Here is a 16472-nt window from a genome sequence, read left to right on the forward strand (position 1 = left end):
TATTATAAAGTATGATGATAATATTTTTATATATTTATTGATAGATTTAATTGTACTTTTTATTAAATGATCAAACACAATGAATTTTCTAGCGTCAACCATTATATATATATAGTTATATATAATTATATATAATTTATAAATATAATTTTATATATTTATTTTTAGCTTTTTTAGTTAAAATGCAAAATAATATTGTCTTTTTATAATTTCATAAGTATTTTTAAATTAAAAGTTTTTTCCTAATTCATATTTTAATTTCTTATACTTCAAAATGGCATCTTATTATTTAAATTAATTCATTTCTTATGTTTTAATTTTTAATCTTTTGATGAAAAAAATATTTTAATTTCATAATTTTTTAGCAAAATATTTTTTATTTATACATAATTCTTAAATATAATAATTGTACAATAAAATTTTCTATTTTGAGAGGGATGCATAATCCCTCACAGATTGTGACGGAATTTGTGACGGAATACAATTTTTAAAAATTTTCCGTCACAGAATCCGTCACAAACTTTTTTTATTAGTGACCCCGTTTGTGACGGAATTGTTAGAGACGGAAGTTTTTACGTCACAAAATCCGTCACAAACTCTAAAAATAAGTAGTCCGTCACAAAAGTCGTCACTATTAGTGACAACATTTTATCCGTCACAAATTTTCGTCACAAATTTTAATTTTTCTAGTAATGAAACCTAGTGGGTCAACCTGACTCACCACAAGTCTAGGTCGGGCTGGGTTAGGAAAAAAAATTATACCGATTTTAGCTAAATTCAACCCCGCTCACTTAACCTGTGAGTCAAATGGGTTCAAGCCTAAGTGAGTCGGATTAACTCGTTTAACCCACTATTAAAAATCATATATATAGATATATATGTTTTACAAAAATTTTATTTGAAATTTTGATTGATATTTTCTTATATATTTGCATTTAAATCAATGATAAATTTGATTTCTGGATATAAAAAATTATAACTCTTTAATTTATTTACTAAAAATAGAAATATGTAATTATTTTTTTTTAATTTTAAAAAGTTTGGTTAGCTAACCTACCAACCCATAGTAGATTGAGTCAGGTTATAATTTTTCTGGCTCACCACAAAGTGGGTCGGATTGATTCACTTTGACACCTCTATCACATTATGTATTATTCTTTTATTCGACATGAGACTTTAATCTTAGGAAATAATGAGATATTGGAGAAACATGCTTTTTATATCATTCTTTTACATGATTTGAGACTATAACTTTGAAAAATAATTAGAAATAATAATATTTAAATAAAAAAATATTACTCTATCTTAAGTAACACTTTTCCAAAAAAAAAAAAAGTCGAATAATCTATTAACTTAATTTATAGTAACGTTTTAATAAATGTAAGTAGATAAATGCTACTTTTAAAAAACTAAATGTAATAACGATCCTATTTTACCATTTAAGTGAAATCAATTATTCTAAAATAACATCTTGAAACATAAATTATTTTTTGATTCTATAAAATATTGATTATTTCTTTCATATAATCAATTTTAGTAAAATTTAAGCAAAGAAACCATTAATCGTACCCGAAAGACATCAAGCCTCAGTTTTTATATACTGAAAAGAATCAATATTGGTAGTAATTAATATTAGAGGATTGCTATATCCTCCGAATTTGGAATGAGAAATACAATCCGAACTTTTATAATATTAATATTTTTAAATAAATTTATTATTAAATAATGATTTAATTTAATATTTTATAATTTAAATTAATTTTTTAATCGTTCGGGGAATATGATTCGGACGATTCAGTCGGAGGATGCAGAATTTTTCTTAATATTAAGCTTAGTGTCATCCATGATATGGAACTGACATATGATTTGTCAAATTTTCTTTCCGCACGTATACGACCAAGTAAATTATAAATTTATAATCAGTTTCAGCTAATTTGGTCAAAGTCGTTGCCCCATGTTTTTCCACGCTTCTCTTTTATTATTTACATTTTTGGGGGTCAATGGTTTCGTCCTTTACTGCTCAAGTGGACATTACATGCAGGATAAACTGAGTCTCAATATTTTGCATTTGTGTTTGTTTCAAAACTCAAGGTCAAAGTCAAACCTACAAATATTTAAATGAGTGGACACTTTTTTTAAGTAAATGATTAATTAAAGCATGGATAAGGATTGAGTTTATAATTATGGATATTTGATAATATGGTTGGGAAAAATCAGTTTTATATTCATTTTGGATTTTGGACAACAAACTTAGAATAATTACTTTATCTAATGACAAACTTTTACTGCATGTGGCTAGTTTGCTGATTAAAGTAATGTTTGATTTTAGCATTTTAACTATGTATTGCTCATGGTATTTTATTTGAGTGCTTATGCTGTATTTTGGGTATCAAGAGGGTTGAATTTTAAGAGGAAAAAGTGTGGATCGAATAACATTCACTTAAAATTCATGATTGTACAATCCTTAAGTTGGGAACACCTTATGCACGTATACGTGTTATATATAATTGAATATTAAGTATCGTTTCTCTAAAATATTGACCATGAAAGCTATCAACAAAGACAAAAAGAAATATTGACCATGCGTACTTGATACATGTAGTGATTTCATTGGATAAATATATTTAAAATTAGGATCTAATCTATAACTTTACAATTGTTGAATACTGTTGTTCATTATTCATATGTGAATATAATATTTTATTACATTTTCTTTCTGTAACGAATAAAAGGTGAGGCATAGTGTTTTGTATTGTTCATAAGAGATATAGAAATGACAAAAATTTAAGAAACAATCCAGCCTAAATTTAAGAAATGATGCAGCTACATACTAAGGAAAGGGTTCGCAGGTCTACTGTAGATATCAATGAAATTTGAATTGATTTGAATACCACTACATGCATAAATAATACACGCCATCCAGTGACATCCTCCATACAAAGGCTGACATCACGAGCTAGTGAGATGATGTTCCGTATGGAAGAAAAATATGTATCTTTTACTGATGAATATACAATATTTGTGTCGTTCCCTTTTCTTACAACAAAAATAGTTTTTTATTTATTTATAATATTTAAAAATTGTTAACTATTATATATAAATATTGTTAATTTATTTGTAAGATATATTATCAAATGTTGTTTATAATTTATGTTTGTAAAAACTTTTAATAACATGTTCACATAATTAGATACCATTTTTCAAATATTATTAAAGTGATATTTTTGTAGCATTTTAATAATGTTGTTAAATTTTAGTTAATTTTATATGTTGCTAAAATTTCCAATAACAACTTCTCCCTCTCAAACTTGTCCCTTTTCTTTAAAAGCACTATTCCAAAACTTTTCGTGACCTTCTTCCTATCTCTCTTACTTTGCAGTCTTGTTGCTCTGAGATCCAATATAATTAATCTGTTGAATTTTTAACTTAATTTTTCTCATTATACCCACACATCTTCCCAAAATTTCACGTCTTCCCCATCCCCAATTTCCATTGTATTTTCTTTTCAAACCAACTATCATGGTCATCATTCTTACACACCTTCCCCAAGTCTCTCCACCACATTGACTCCTTCCTTAAAGTTTCTACCTCCAATATTCCATTTATTTCCCCATATTTTTCTTTCAAGACCCTAAACCACTAATTTATTCATTCAATATCCCCCACCTCCATTTCCTCAAGGGAGCTTTATTGAATGTATTCAATTTTTTATTCTGAGTCCTCATGCCAGCTTAGATAAACACTTCAAATAGAACATGTGAGTCTCTTCAAAAAAAACATCCAAACATTTTTACAGAGTATCTTTTGTGGTCAAAGAAAAAGATTTTTGCGATTTTCAAACTGATCATCGTCTACCTTCTATCAACTTAATTGTTTTCAAAGGTGAAAGGTACAAAAGCTTAATTGTGGAAAGTTTACACACCTAAGGTGATTTCTTTCCTTTGTACTCATGATGAAAAGTTTGTGATGTTTTGAGACAGGATTTCTCTAAAGGATACTTATACATCTAAATAGAGTTTTTATTTGAATAAGGTGTTTGAAGAAGTTCTAGATCAGTTTGGTGCAAATTGTTTGTAAAAGAGTTTTGATATTCTATGAAAAACTTAGTGAGTTGTTAAGGATTGGAAGTAGTTCTTTAAGGTTGAGAGTGAACCGGTATAATTGTTATATTCTCTCCCTCTCTCAAATTATTGCAAATATAATTGTCATTGCATTACATAAAAAGAATATGAAAGAACTAATCTTTAATTCTTGTTTTGTGTATTGTGATTAATTTGTTTGACTCATCGAAATTGGTGGTTTAGGAAAAAGTTTTCAAAAGATATAAGGGAAAATAAATTTTCATGAAAAGATTAATTTCACTCTCTCTTGATTAAGTCATCTATTTTAACAATTGTATCAGGAGCAAGTCCTTGAATTTTATTCAAGGTTCTTTAAAAGATGACTAATCTAAGTAGATTTGCTGAAAATGGTTCTATCCATAAACTACCAATTTTAAATGGTAAAAATTACACATTTTGAAAAATCATAATGAAAATCTTAATTAAGTTTATTGATCTTGCAAAATGGCATACTATAGTTAAAGGTCCTTTCATTTTCATGCATGAAGTTAAGGGAAAATTTTCGTCCAAAGATTGGGAAGAGTGGACTAAGGATGGAAAGAAAAAGGCTTAGTATGATCTCAAAGCCAAAAGCATAATGACATAAGCCTTAACTTATAAGTTCTCCATAATTTCACAATGTGAAAATGCTAAATATATATACGCGAGACATTTTGTAGGTAACTCGTGAAAAAATCTCCGATGTGAAAAGAGCAAGAAAGCATACCCTCATTTGTCGGAACCAAAAGCATGGAAGTCTTTATCCTCATAAGATTTTGATGATAACAATGCACTTTAAAAGATTATAATACTTTGATAAAAGTAATTTTTTTACTCAATTATCTTTAAAGAAAATCAACGTGTCCAATAATGTTTTAACTAGACAAATTGTAACAACCTATTTTTCTATTAAAAATATTTTGTTAATTATTAATTATCGTATTTTGTTATAAATATTTGGATTGGTTTCAATAATTATTTTTATTATTTCTATATGCATAAGAGTATATTATAAGGTTTTGTAATTAAAATATTTATTTGTTTTATTATTTCGAGGGGAGAAATTTGTAACTTAGGTTAATTGGTTTTATTGTCGGTTAAGAGGGAGTGAGGGAGTTAAGTTTTTAAAAGAAGTTTTTGATCTTTTTTTTTTATCTTATACTTTTTACTCTTTCACGTATACTTGCTCTCTAAAGACTTTGGAGAACTAGAACCGATGGGAGAATACCCTAGAAATCTATATCTGTCTTCTAGTGCTCATCAAGTTAAAAGGGGAGAGTGAGTAATTTCGTTTTGGACGTGAATTGTATGTTGAGTAGTGAGATTGACCTCTAATCATTTCTTTATTGTATGTGTTGCATGTGAGAGATTTTTCCAAAAATGTGTCTGTCTTTTTTATTACTCTTTAATGTTCTAATTGATGTTATGAAGTTGCTTATGACTCTAATTTTGTGATTTGATTTGTAATTGTATATTTGGATTGCCTGTGGGCTTTTAAGAACCCTAGGGAAATGTGATGGTTATTGTGTAAGTAGTTAGGAAGAGTATGTAACTGATGAGTACATTATTTACCTTTTAGAATGTTTAACATGCCTCTTAAAACACTTTTATCGATTGAATTATAATTTGGATAATTGTTTTATGATGCACATAATTCACGTTTCTGTAAATTTGAAGTTCTCAATACGACGTCAAGTGCCATAACAACAAATCTGGTTAAGGCTATGTGCCCAAACAAAGTCTAAACCTTTTTTCTTTTGTCATAATTGTAAGAAACATGTGCATTCTCTAAAAACATGTGTGACAAGGTTGAGGAGCCATCCCATGGTTCTACAAGAAAGGCGTCCAAGCCCTTTAAAGGCTAGGCATCTAATGTAAGCTGCATGATCATACTAAGCATTATTTATAACAAAACTCTCTTTATTAAATATTTATAAATAAACTAATAATTTAATATATATAAATTAGCTTAGATTTTTTTAAATAAACATATATAAACATATTGTATATGGTATAATATATAATATAAATAGAGTATCTAATTTATATATTATTAAAATTTATATTTATATCATATATTTTTAAATTTATTAAAGTGTCCCTGAAGGGACTATTCCATATATTTCTAAATATATTTTTAATAATATACAAATTAGATACTCAATGTTTATATTACATATTTATATCATATATTTCTTTAAAAGTAATACTAATTATTTATCGATTTATTAAAAAATAGAAAAACTATATTAAAAAATTATGTATAATTTCATTTGTTTTTATGTTTATATTATTGTTCATGAGTGAAATTGAAAACTGACGATTAATGCCGAGTGATATAATATGATAGCATTGGTGAGCATTTGATATTTGATTTTATATGTACTTATCTCTTAATTTCAAATTAATATGATTATTAGCCTAATTTCAAATATTTTTCACCTATGACACTAGACTATTACAACTTTAAAATTATTTCTTGATATTTGTGTATTTTAGAATCATGTCAAGCATATGAAAAATATTGTGTGGATTGATGTTAAGAGCAAACAAAATCCACGGTGGTGACTAAGTGAAACACTTACTTTCTTGAGGAGTATGCAGAGGATATATATTGGTTGTGATATAAATGTTGAGTTCAAACACACTATAAGTGCATGTACGTTAGGTGATTTATATTTGTAAAAATTTCAAAATTCCTCTAACTTTATTAGAGAGGAACGGCTAAATTCACAAGTTTGTTAAAGTTGTATGACCAGATTCATCAAAATGAAATTAAATCGCCCTGGCCACGGTTGATTGAGTACAAGAACTAAAAACACATTTCCCATTCATAGCTTATTTGAATCAATTTTAAAATATGAATTTACTTTTGTATTTTTTATTTGAATGTAATAAGTTGAAAAAATTAAAAGATAACGAATTGGAAAAGGTATTTTATTATTCTTCAAACAATATTTAAGTTTTAGAAAGTACTAATTTAACATTAATGATGTTGACTTTTTTTTCTCTTAAATTAAAGATATTGAAAAAGTAAATTGATATCTTATTAGAAGAATTAAATTATATTAAAAATTTATTTTCATATGAATGCAATTTTTTTTATTGAATATTATTTTCAGTAGATTTGGTTTAGTGAATCTTATATGTTTGATCTAGTAAATTCAACTTAAGTATGTTCAACAAATTATTATAACTTAAGTATGTTCAACAAATTATTATTTCTAAGTAAGATTTGATTATTATTATAAGATATGTATCATATGAAATAAATGTTACAATGATCAATTGATTAATATGAATATTGATTGAATATTAAAAGATAAAAGGACAAATGTGCAAGGATAGAATAGAGTGATGAAATGTTCGGTGTATTGATTATCCCAATGTGAGCAATATATGTACAAGGTGAAAGGCATCAGCAAGGACACAATAAAATAAAGGAATATTCTTACAATATACAGCTAATACCATCTAGAAGCTACTGATATTTACAACAAACATAATAGAAAATAAACTAAGAATGTACTGAGGAATAATCCTTGGGCTGAGGAATGGATTGGGCTAATAAAGCATTGGGCTTCTTCTGTTTTACCCCCCCACAAGCTAGAGGTGAGTGAATGTCAAGCAACTCTAGCTTGGATAAATTAATAGTGAATAAGCGAGGGGGAAGAGCCTTTGTAAACATGTCTGCAAGTTGGTTGGAGGATGAAACAAGTAGCAAGCGCATGAGACCCGACTGAGCTTTCTCATGAACGAGATGACAATCAATTTCCAGATGTTTTGTGCGTTCATAAAAAACTAGATTGGCAACAATATGGAGAGTGCTTTGATTATCGCAATACATGACAGGCTGCTTTGAACATGAAATTCCCAAATCATACAGTAAATAAATGAGCCATTGCAGTTCACATGTGGTGGAAGCAAGTGCCCTATATTCGTCTTCGGAAGAAGATCTGGATACTGTGTTTTGTTTCTTGGTTTTCCAAGGAACTAGAGAATTGCCAATGAAGACGTAATATCCTGTAACAGATCACCGACGAGAATCAACACAGGTAGCCCAATCTACATTGCTGAAACCCAGAACATGAACCTGTGAATCGCGCCTAAACATAAGGCCTTTGCTGGGGCTGCCTTTAAGATATTTAAGAACCTGCATAACGGCCTGGAAGTGAACTTGAGTTGGGTTAGACATGAATTGGCTTAGTTGTTGGACAGGAAAATTAATGTCAGGATGCGTGCTTGTAAGATACAACAATCGACCAATTAAACGTCTATAAGAGAGGGGATCAGACAATGGTGCACTTGAATCTTGATGAAGACGTAGTGAACAATCCATTGGAGTGGTGGATGGTTTGCATCCCAACATACCAAAATCTGATAAAAAATCTAAGCAATATTTCTGTTGGAAAATTGAAATTCCAGCATCTGAAACATTGACTTCTAAACCCAAGAAATATTTAAGATTTCCTAAATCCTTTATGTGAAAATTTGAATTTAGGATCTGCTTGATAGTATCAATTTCATGCAAACAATTACCTGCTAAAACTATATCATCAACATACACTATCAAGGCTGTGAAATCAGCTCCATGATTTTTAACAAAGAGGTTATGATCATTTTAGGCCTGCTGATATCCACAAGATAAAAGAAGAAGGGAAATTTTCTCATACCAACGTCGACTAGCTTGCTTCAGTCCATATAGAGATTTGCGAAGTTTACAACAATGTGAACTAGAGTAGCCATGAATGACAGGAGGAATCGCCATATAAACATCTTCAGCCAAATCTCCGTGCAAGAAGGCGTTGCTAACATCTAATTGCTGCAAGTGCCAGCGATTGATTGATGCTAAGGCCAAAACAACACGAATTGTAGTCATCTTTGCCATAGGAGAGAATGTCTCCATGTAATCAATCCCCTCAATTTGAGAGAACCCTTTGGCAACAACTCGTGCTTTGTAGCGCTCGATACTACCATCAGCTTTGCGTTTTATCTTGTAAACCCATTTACATCCTATGGGTTTAACGTTAGGAGGATGCACAACAATGTCCCAGGTTTGATTCATATTCAGAGCATCAATCTCAACATTGTCAATCCAACCGGGGTTGTGAATCGCCTCTTTGTAGGTAGCGGGTTCACTTTCAAAGAAAAGAGACATGACAAAGTTGTAATCAAATGGAGGTAACTGAGAGTAAGAAATGACCTTTTGAATTGGATATTCACACTCTAAGGATGGTTGGTCTAACAAAGCAGTAAAGGTGCTACAAACAAAGTCATGAAGCTGAGTTGATGGTTGAGGAATGCGAGTTGAACGGCGTGGCTGAGGAATGGGTTATGTGGTGGGCGTAGGCGAATTAGATGTGGGTGGTGATGGTAATGGTGAGTTGAGGTGGGTGGTTGATGGTGATGCATTAGGCAAAGGAAGAGAAGTAGACGTGTTTGGTGTTGAAATGGGGTCCACATGAGGGTAAGTGTTGTTGTGAAAAGGTATGGATGCTTCAGAAAGAAGAGGTGGAGTGGTGTTAAAGACAATATCATTGGGCTTGGGCTTTTTGAATGGTAGGATTGCTTCATGAAATATGACATTTTTAGACAAAAAAATTTCTTTGGAATCTAAATCCAAAATAATGTACCCTTTTGTTCCATTTTGAAAACCAAGAAAAATACCACGTCTAGAACGTGGGTCAAATTTTTTTCAAGGAGTATGGGTGGAAGCATAACAAAGAGATCCAAAAACCTTGATACTAGAAAAATCAAGTTTGTTATTAAAAATTAACTCAAAAGGAGTTTTATTTTGTATAACGGGTGAGGGAACCCGGTTTATGAGAAAAATAGCATGCTTAATGGCATAGGACCAAAATTTATTGGGAATTTCATATTGAAACATAAGTGCCCAAGCAACATTGAGAATATGTTGGTGTTTGCGTTCTACTCTAGCATTTTGTTGAGGGGTGTAAGGACAACTTGTTTGGTGAATAATACCTTTCGAAGCATAAAAGTTTTTTAGGGAAAATTCTGGGCCATTATCAAAATGAAGAATTTTTAACTTAGAGTCAAACTGTGTTTCAATTAAGGCAATAAAATTTTCAATATTAATTTGGACCTCAAAAATATCATATTCTGTTAGTACTAGCAAAGCCTCAAAAATATCATTGGGCTTGGGCTTTTTGAATGGTAGGATTGCATCATGAAATATGACATTTCTAGACAAAAAAATTTCTTTGGAATCTAAATCCAAAATAATGTACCCTTTTGTTCCATTTTGAAAACCAAGAAAAACACCACGTCTAGAACGTGGGTCAAATTCTTTTCAAGGAGTATGGGTGGAAGCATAGCAAAGAGATCCAAAAAACTTGATACTAGAAAAATCAGGTTTGTTATTAAAAATTAACTCAAAAGGAGTTTTATTTTGTATAACGAGTGAGGGAACCCGATTTATGAGAAAAACAGCATGCTTAATGGCATAGGACCAAAATTTATTAGGAATTTCAAATTGAAACATAAGTGCCCAGGCAACATTGAGAATATGTTGGTGTTTGCGTTCTACTCTAGCATTTTGTTGAGGGGTGTAAGGACAACTTGTTTGGTGAATAATACCTTTAGTGGCATAAAAGTCTTTTAGGGAAAATTCTAGGCCATTATCAGAACGAAGAATTTTTACCTTAGAGTCAAACTGTGTTTCAATTAAGGCAATAAAATTTTCAATATTAATTTGGACCTTTGCTTTTGTTTTTAATAAAACAACCCATGTAAATCTACTGAAATCATCGACAATTGTAAGAAAATATTTGTGACCATGGATAGAAACTTGAGAGAAAGGGCCCCATATATCCATATGAATAAGATCAAATATTTTTTAGGCTTTGCTAGTACTAACAGAATATGATAATTGCTTTTGTTTAGCTAAATGACAAATATCACAAGGTTCATTAATAGGCTTGGAAATAAAAGGATATTGTTCATGTAAAACATTGAGTCTTGTGTTGGATAAATGTCCTAAACGAAAATGCCAAATATTGTGGTGGTTGATGGTAGAAACAAAGAGGCGATTAACAGAAGGAACATAAGGTGTGTGACTGGAGTTTTGTTGAGTGACCAGATGATAAAGACCTTGTTGAAGCTTAGCCAAACCAACCATCTTCATTGTGCTCAGTTCCTAGATTTGGCATAAAAGACCCGAAAAGGTTAATTTGTGATTGACAGTTGAAAGGAATTTTGAAATGGAAAAAAGATTAAAGCTAAAATCTGCAACATAAAGCACATTATAAATTGTAAAATTTGGAGCAAAATGAACCGTGCTAGCATAATGTGAAGTGACTATGGACCCATTGGGTAGATGAATATTAATGGGTTTTATTTTTGAAAAAAACTTGAAAATTTTTTAGAGAACAACTAATGTGATTAGTTGCTCTAGAATCCACAATACAAGATGAAGAATTATATAATGAATTGAAAGAGAGGACATGGGAAGTTTGTGGTGTGACACTACAAAAAATAAAAGGCGTGTTACCACTAGGACTAGAAAAAGAATTTGGGCCTTTTTGAATGAGGTTGACCCGAGTGGAAGAATGAGGCTCATTGCTATTTGTACCACCTATGACTTGTTGGAGTAGAGACATTAAATGCTGATATTGGGCCTGAGTGAAGTTAAGACCTGGTCCATGTTATTGCTCAACAGATTTTTGCGACAGAGAAAGTTGGTCATCGGTGGCTGTGTAGTTAACAGAGGAAGGACTACTAGAAGAAGAACCACCATTGGGGTTGTAGAAACATGGACGACCCGGATATCGTGGATGACCAGGAGGGTAACCGTGTTTTCTATAGCAAACGTCGACAGTGTGCCCTGTTCTCTTACAATAAACACACATTTTTGAAGATCTGGCTTGTTGGGTTTGGCCACCACTGCCTCCGCCGCTTGGTCCACCACCTCCACCACTGCAATTTTTACCCTAAAAAGAACGTGCGTCAGTGGCATTTGCTAAAGGGGAAATGACATTATTAGCAAAGTCATTTGGCGCATCTAGAGGAGAAAAGATAGTAGCATGCTGTCATTCATTTTGAATGACCATGGAAAAGAATCTGTTAACAGAAGGTAGAGGATCCATTAGTAAAATTTGGGAACGAACAACATTGAATCTGTCATCAAGACCCTTGAGAAAGCGGATAATAAAATCATGTTGATGGTAAACACGGGCTTGGCAATCACACGGTGGAAAAGGACGAAAATTATCAAGTTCCTCCCAAGATGCCTTTAGAGTAGGCATGGCAACGGGGCGGGGCGGGGGCGGGTTTTACGTTCCCCGTCCCTGCCCCCACAAATTTAAATCGCCCTCGCCCCTGCCCCCGATACCCGCTGGGGATAAAATCTGGGTCCCCATACTCGCCCCTGGCAGGGTTCGGGTTTCCCCGCCCCGCCCCCGCCCCGCTCCTATTTTTTTCTTTTTTTCTTTTAAATAAATATGAACAATTTTAAAAAAATAAAAGAAAAGTAAAATCATATAAATTTTTACAATATAAATATTTATAATTTTGGTTTATATATATAAAAATAATTTTTTAATTATATTATTAAGCGGGGCGGGGGCGGGGGCGAGGTGGGTATTAACATCCCTGCCCCCGCCGCCCCCCCAATTTTATCAATCGGGGAAAATCTGAACCCGAACTCGAACCCGATAAACACGGGTTTTCCCCATCCAAATCGGGACGGGTTTGGGCGGGTACCCACGGGGGCGGGTTAGATTGCCATGCCTACTTTACAGTAGTAAAAAAATCTGTGACAGTGAGTGGACCTTGCTTCAAGGCATAAATTTCCTCCTGGAGTTCTGCAATACGAAAAAGATCGCTTTGAGAAAAACGTTCTTGTAAATCATTCCAGACATCAACAGCAAGGTCCAGATAAATTATGCTTTGCGCAATCGAAGGAGAGACAGAATTTATGAGTCATGACATGAGTAGCATGTTGCAACGCTCCCATGTTGGATAGGTAGCATCATTAGGACTTGGAATAGGAACAGAACCAGTAAGGAACCCCATTTTGTTTTTGGATGTGAGAGCCATGCGAAAGGAACGAGACCAAGAGTGGTAGTTACCACCGGAGAGGACAGGAGAAACTAAGACAGAGGAGGGGTTCCCACTAGGATGTATGTAAAAAGGACTTGATGGATTTTGGCTAGGGTCAACAAAAGGAGGTGGGTCTGAGATGTGATCACTATGAGGGGACCCAGGTTCAAAAATAGAGGCTGCCGTGGTAGCAGAAAAAGGATATCAGCAGAGCTCCAGGAGGGAGCTCTGATACCATAAAAGATAAAAGGACAAATGTGCAAGGATAGAATAGAGTGATGAAATGTTTGGTGTATTGATTATCCCAATGTGAGCAATATATGTACAAGGTGAAAGGCATCAGCAAGGATAAAATAAAATAAAGGAATATTGTTACAATATACAACTAATACCATCTAGAAGCTACTGATATTTACAACAAACGTAACAGAAAATAAACTAAGAATGTACTGAGGAATAATCCGTGAACTGAGGAATGGATTGGGCTAAGAAAGCATTGGGCTTCTTTTGTTTTAAATATTAGAAACAATAACTAAAGAAAAGAAAATAATAAAAAAAGCATTGGTATATAAATACATACAAACTATCCTGAAGTCATGAGAATAGGTTAAGTTTATAGGAAATATTTTTAATCTTTTGATCTTTAACTCTGGCTTCAACGTTAACTCAAATATTTAAAGAAAAACATTACAACGGTCATTCAATATAGACCTTACACATGTATGATCTTATTAATTTCTAAAAATTATCAATAACTATCTTATCTATCAAAATATGGATACTCAAAATTTCATTCAATTATCCTAGATTCACTAGTACAAAAGACCCTTTTTACGTCGGTTATTTAGGGGTTTTTACGTCAGGGAAACGTCCGACGTAGAAGCGGGAGACGTAAAATTTACGTCGGGGGTCAAACACCGACGTAAATTTACGTCGGACATACCCAGGTCCGACGTAAAAAATCGTAAAAATTTTTAAAAAAAAAAAGAAAAATGAATGCAGCAGAACGGCCCGTTCTGCTTGGAGAACGGCCCGTTCTCCTTGCAGAACGGGGCATTTTGTTTGGAGAACGGCCCATACTGCTTGGAGAACGGGCCGTTCTCCTTGCAGAACGGCCCGTTCTGCTTCCCAGAAATCGCTTTTCTTCTGCGTTTTCCTCCCAGAAATCGCTTTTCTTCCCAGAATCGCTTCTCTTCTCTGTTCTCCTCAGGCTTGGCTTCAGCCACTGGTTGTTCCTACTCAAAATATATAAAGAAACACACATAATAAGTTCAAAATACACATTTAGTCGTATGAACGCAAACTGCTTGTTTTTGTCGTATGAACGGAGACTGAATGATAGAAAAAAATCACACCTTACACAACGAAGAGGAAGAGGAAGAGGAAGAGGAAGAGGAAGAGGAGTAGGAGGCGGAGGGATTTACACAACGAAGAGGAAGAGGGTTTACAGAGAAAAAAATGAAAAGTGAATGCGCGCGGTGTGCCTCGCGCTCTCTTATTCAAATTTGCGTCTTTTTTACGTCGGACCTGGTAGGGTGCGACGTAAATTGGACTTTTTACGTCGCACCTGGGAAGGTGCGACGTAGATTGGACTTTTTACGTCGGACCTTACCAGGTGCGACGTAAAAAAGTTCGCAAAAATTACAAAAATGCCACCGCATTTTTTTTACGTCGGATTTTCGTATTTCCGACGTAAAAGGGGTGACGTAATATACTTATTTTCTACTAGTGATTCTTGGATGTTCCTTTTAAGTTTTCTTTGCATAATTCCTTTCTTTGAATATGTAAAAAATTTGTGGATAACAAATATTAATAATAATATTTAAGATTCAATCAAAGATTAACTATGTTATCACAAGGTAGAAGTTGAATAGATTATAGAGTGTGATGCTTAAACCATCTAATTATAAAACTTAATTTAATAATTTTATAGTTGAGTATAAAATTTGTCAACTACTCCAAAATTTACATAAAGATTCGACGCTACTAATAATGTATTAAAAGTGAATCTACTTTTAAATCATTTTTGTTCTATTTTCTTGTTTGTTGTCCATTTAGAAAGAAAGAAAGATATAAAATAAGAAATATAACTAATATTTTCATTTATAATTAATATAACTTCATTGTTATTTCTCTATCACTTATAGTAAAGCTATAGAATATTTAAAAATAAATAAAGACAAGAATATAATTAATAACAGATTTAATTAATAAATACATAAATGTTTATTTTAGAGAGTAAATAGACATAAATAAAGTGGATGGAATAATATCTAAAAACAAACAAAAACAGATCAACAAATGGCTCTGATAAGCATAAAGGTGCATGGGGTATCCCAATGTGGAAAAGGTTAGAGTAGGCTAGGACCAAATTCTGCATTATTGGATTCGCTTCTGCAAGTTGGTGTGATTCACAAACAATACGCCAATGGTGGGAATAGTTATACAGATACAGGCATTATTTGATTAGTGATTGATAAGACGTTAAACTTTGTCGGCATTACTTTCCATTTTCAATTAGTGTAAAGAAAGGTGCCACGTAGTAGTAGGCAGGAATGCTACAAGAATCCAATTGTTATAAAGGAAGCATGGCAGTGTATATATAAACGACAGATGGGAAAAGTAAGCTCTGTTTGGTAGGCCATAACAAAGATATGAAATTAGTAAATTTTTTTAAAATTTGAATCGAAGAATAAGTAAAAACAAGAAGAAAGCATTTATTTATTTAAAAGTATATTAATATGCCCATATTAATATATATTAATTTATATTTATTAAATTATTAACTTATCTATAAATGTTTAATAATATTATTAGTATTAGTTTATCAACAATATTATTGATACGAATAATAGTTTTTATTTAGCAATAATGAATGTAAGTGTAATTTTTGTTAATTTCTATTGGAGATAAATATATCATAACTTTATTTATATATTAAAGAATTTTTTAGTTTTAGTAATTAAGTGTTATTGATGGAGGTAAATGTGAGAGTTTCAATTTCCATAATTTATATTTTGAAAACAATTTTTCTCTTATTTTGTTATGAGATATCATTGTGCTATGTTAGCATATGTTAATGCCATATATTTACATGTTTCTCCCAAGTATCATATCGATAAAATTTATTAAATTTTGAACGAAGGTTTTCTATTTAGCTCAAGTATTATAAAGAGATTGTCGAAACGGATAATATAAAGTTTAAAGATACGAGGAAGGCAGAAATCACGTTACATACTTGTATTAGTTCACCTTACTACTAAGTTGTGTTCAATTTCTTCAATCCAGAGGGTTTAAACTAACCTTAACCAA

At 31.9% G+C, this 16472-nt stretch overlaps 1 long non-coding RNA gene across 1 annotated transcript; it reads right to left on the reverse strand.

The window, feature by feature from the left end:
* Positions 1-10928: 10928 nt before the first annotated feature.
* LOC145958366 (uncharacterized) lies at positions 10929-12432 on the reverse strand. The gene is made up of 2 exons (XR_014434103.1): positions 11611-12432; positions 10929-11256 (listed from the first exon to the last, which is right to left on the reverse strand). It is a non-coding gene; the product is annotated as an uncharacterized LOC145958366 (long non-coding RNA).
* Positions 12433-16472: the final 4040 nt, after the last annotated feature.

Source organism: Cajanus cajan, chromosome 5, assembly GCF_000230855.2.
Source record: "Cajanus cajan strain Asha chromosome 5, NIPB_CcT2T_4, whole genome shotgun sequence".
NCBI classification, from domain to species: domain Eukaryota; kingdom Viridiplantae; phylum Streptophyta; class Magnoliopsida; order Fabales; family Fabaceae; genus Cajanus; species Cajanus cajan.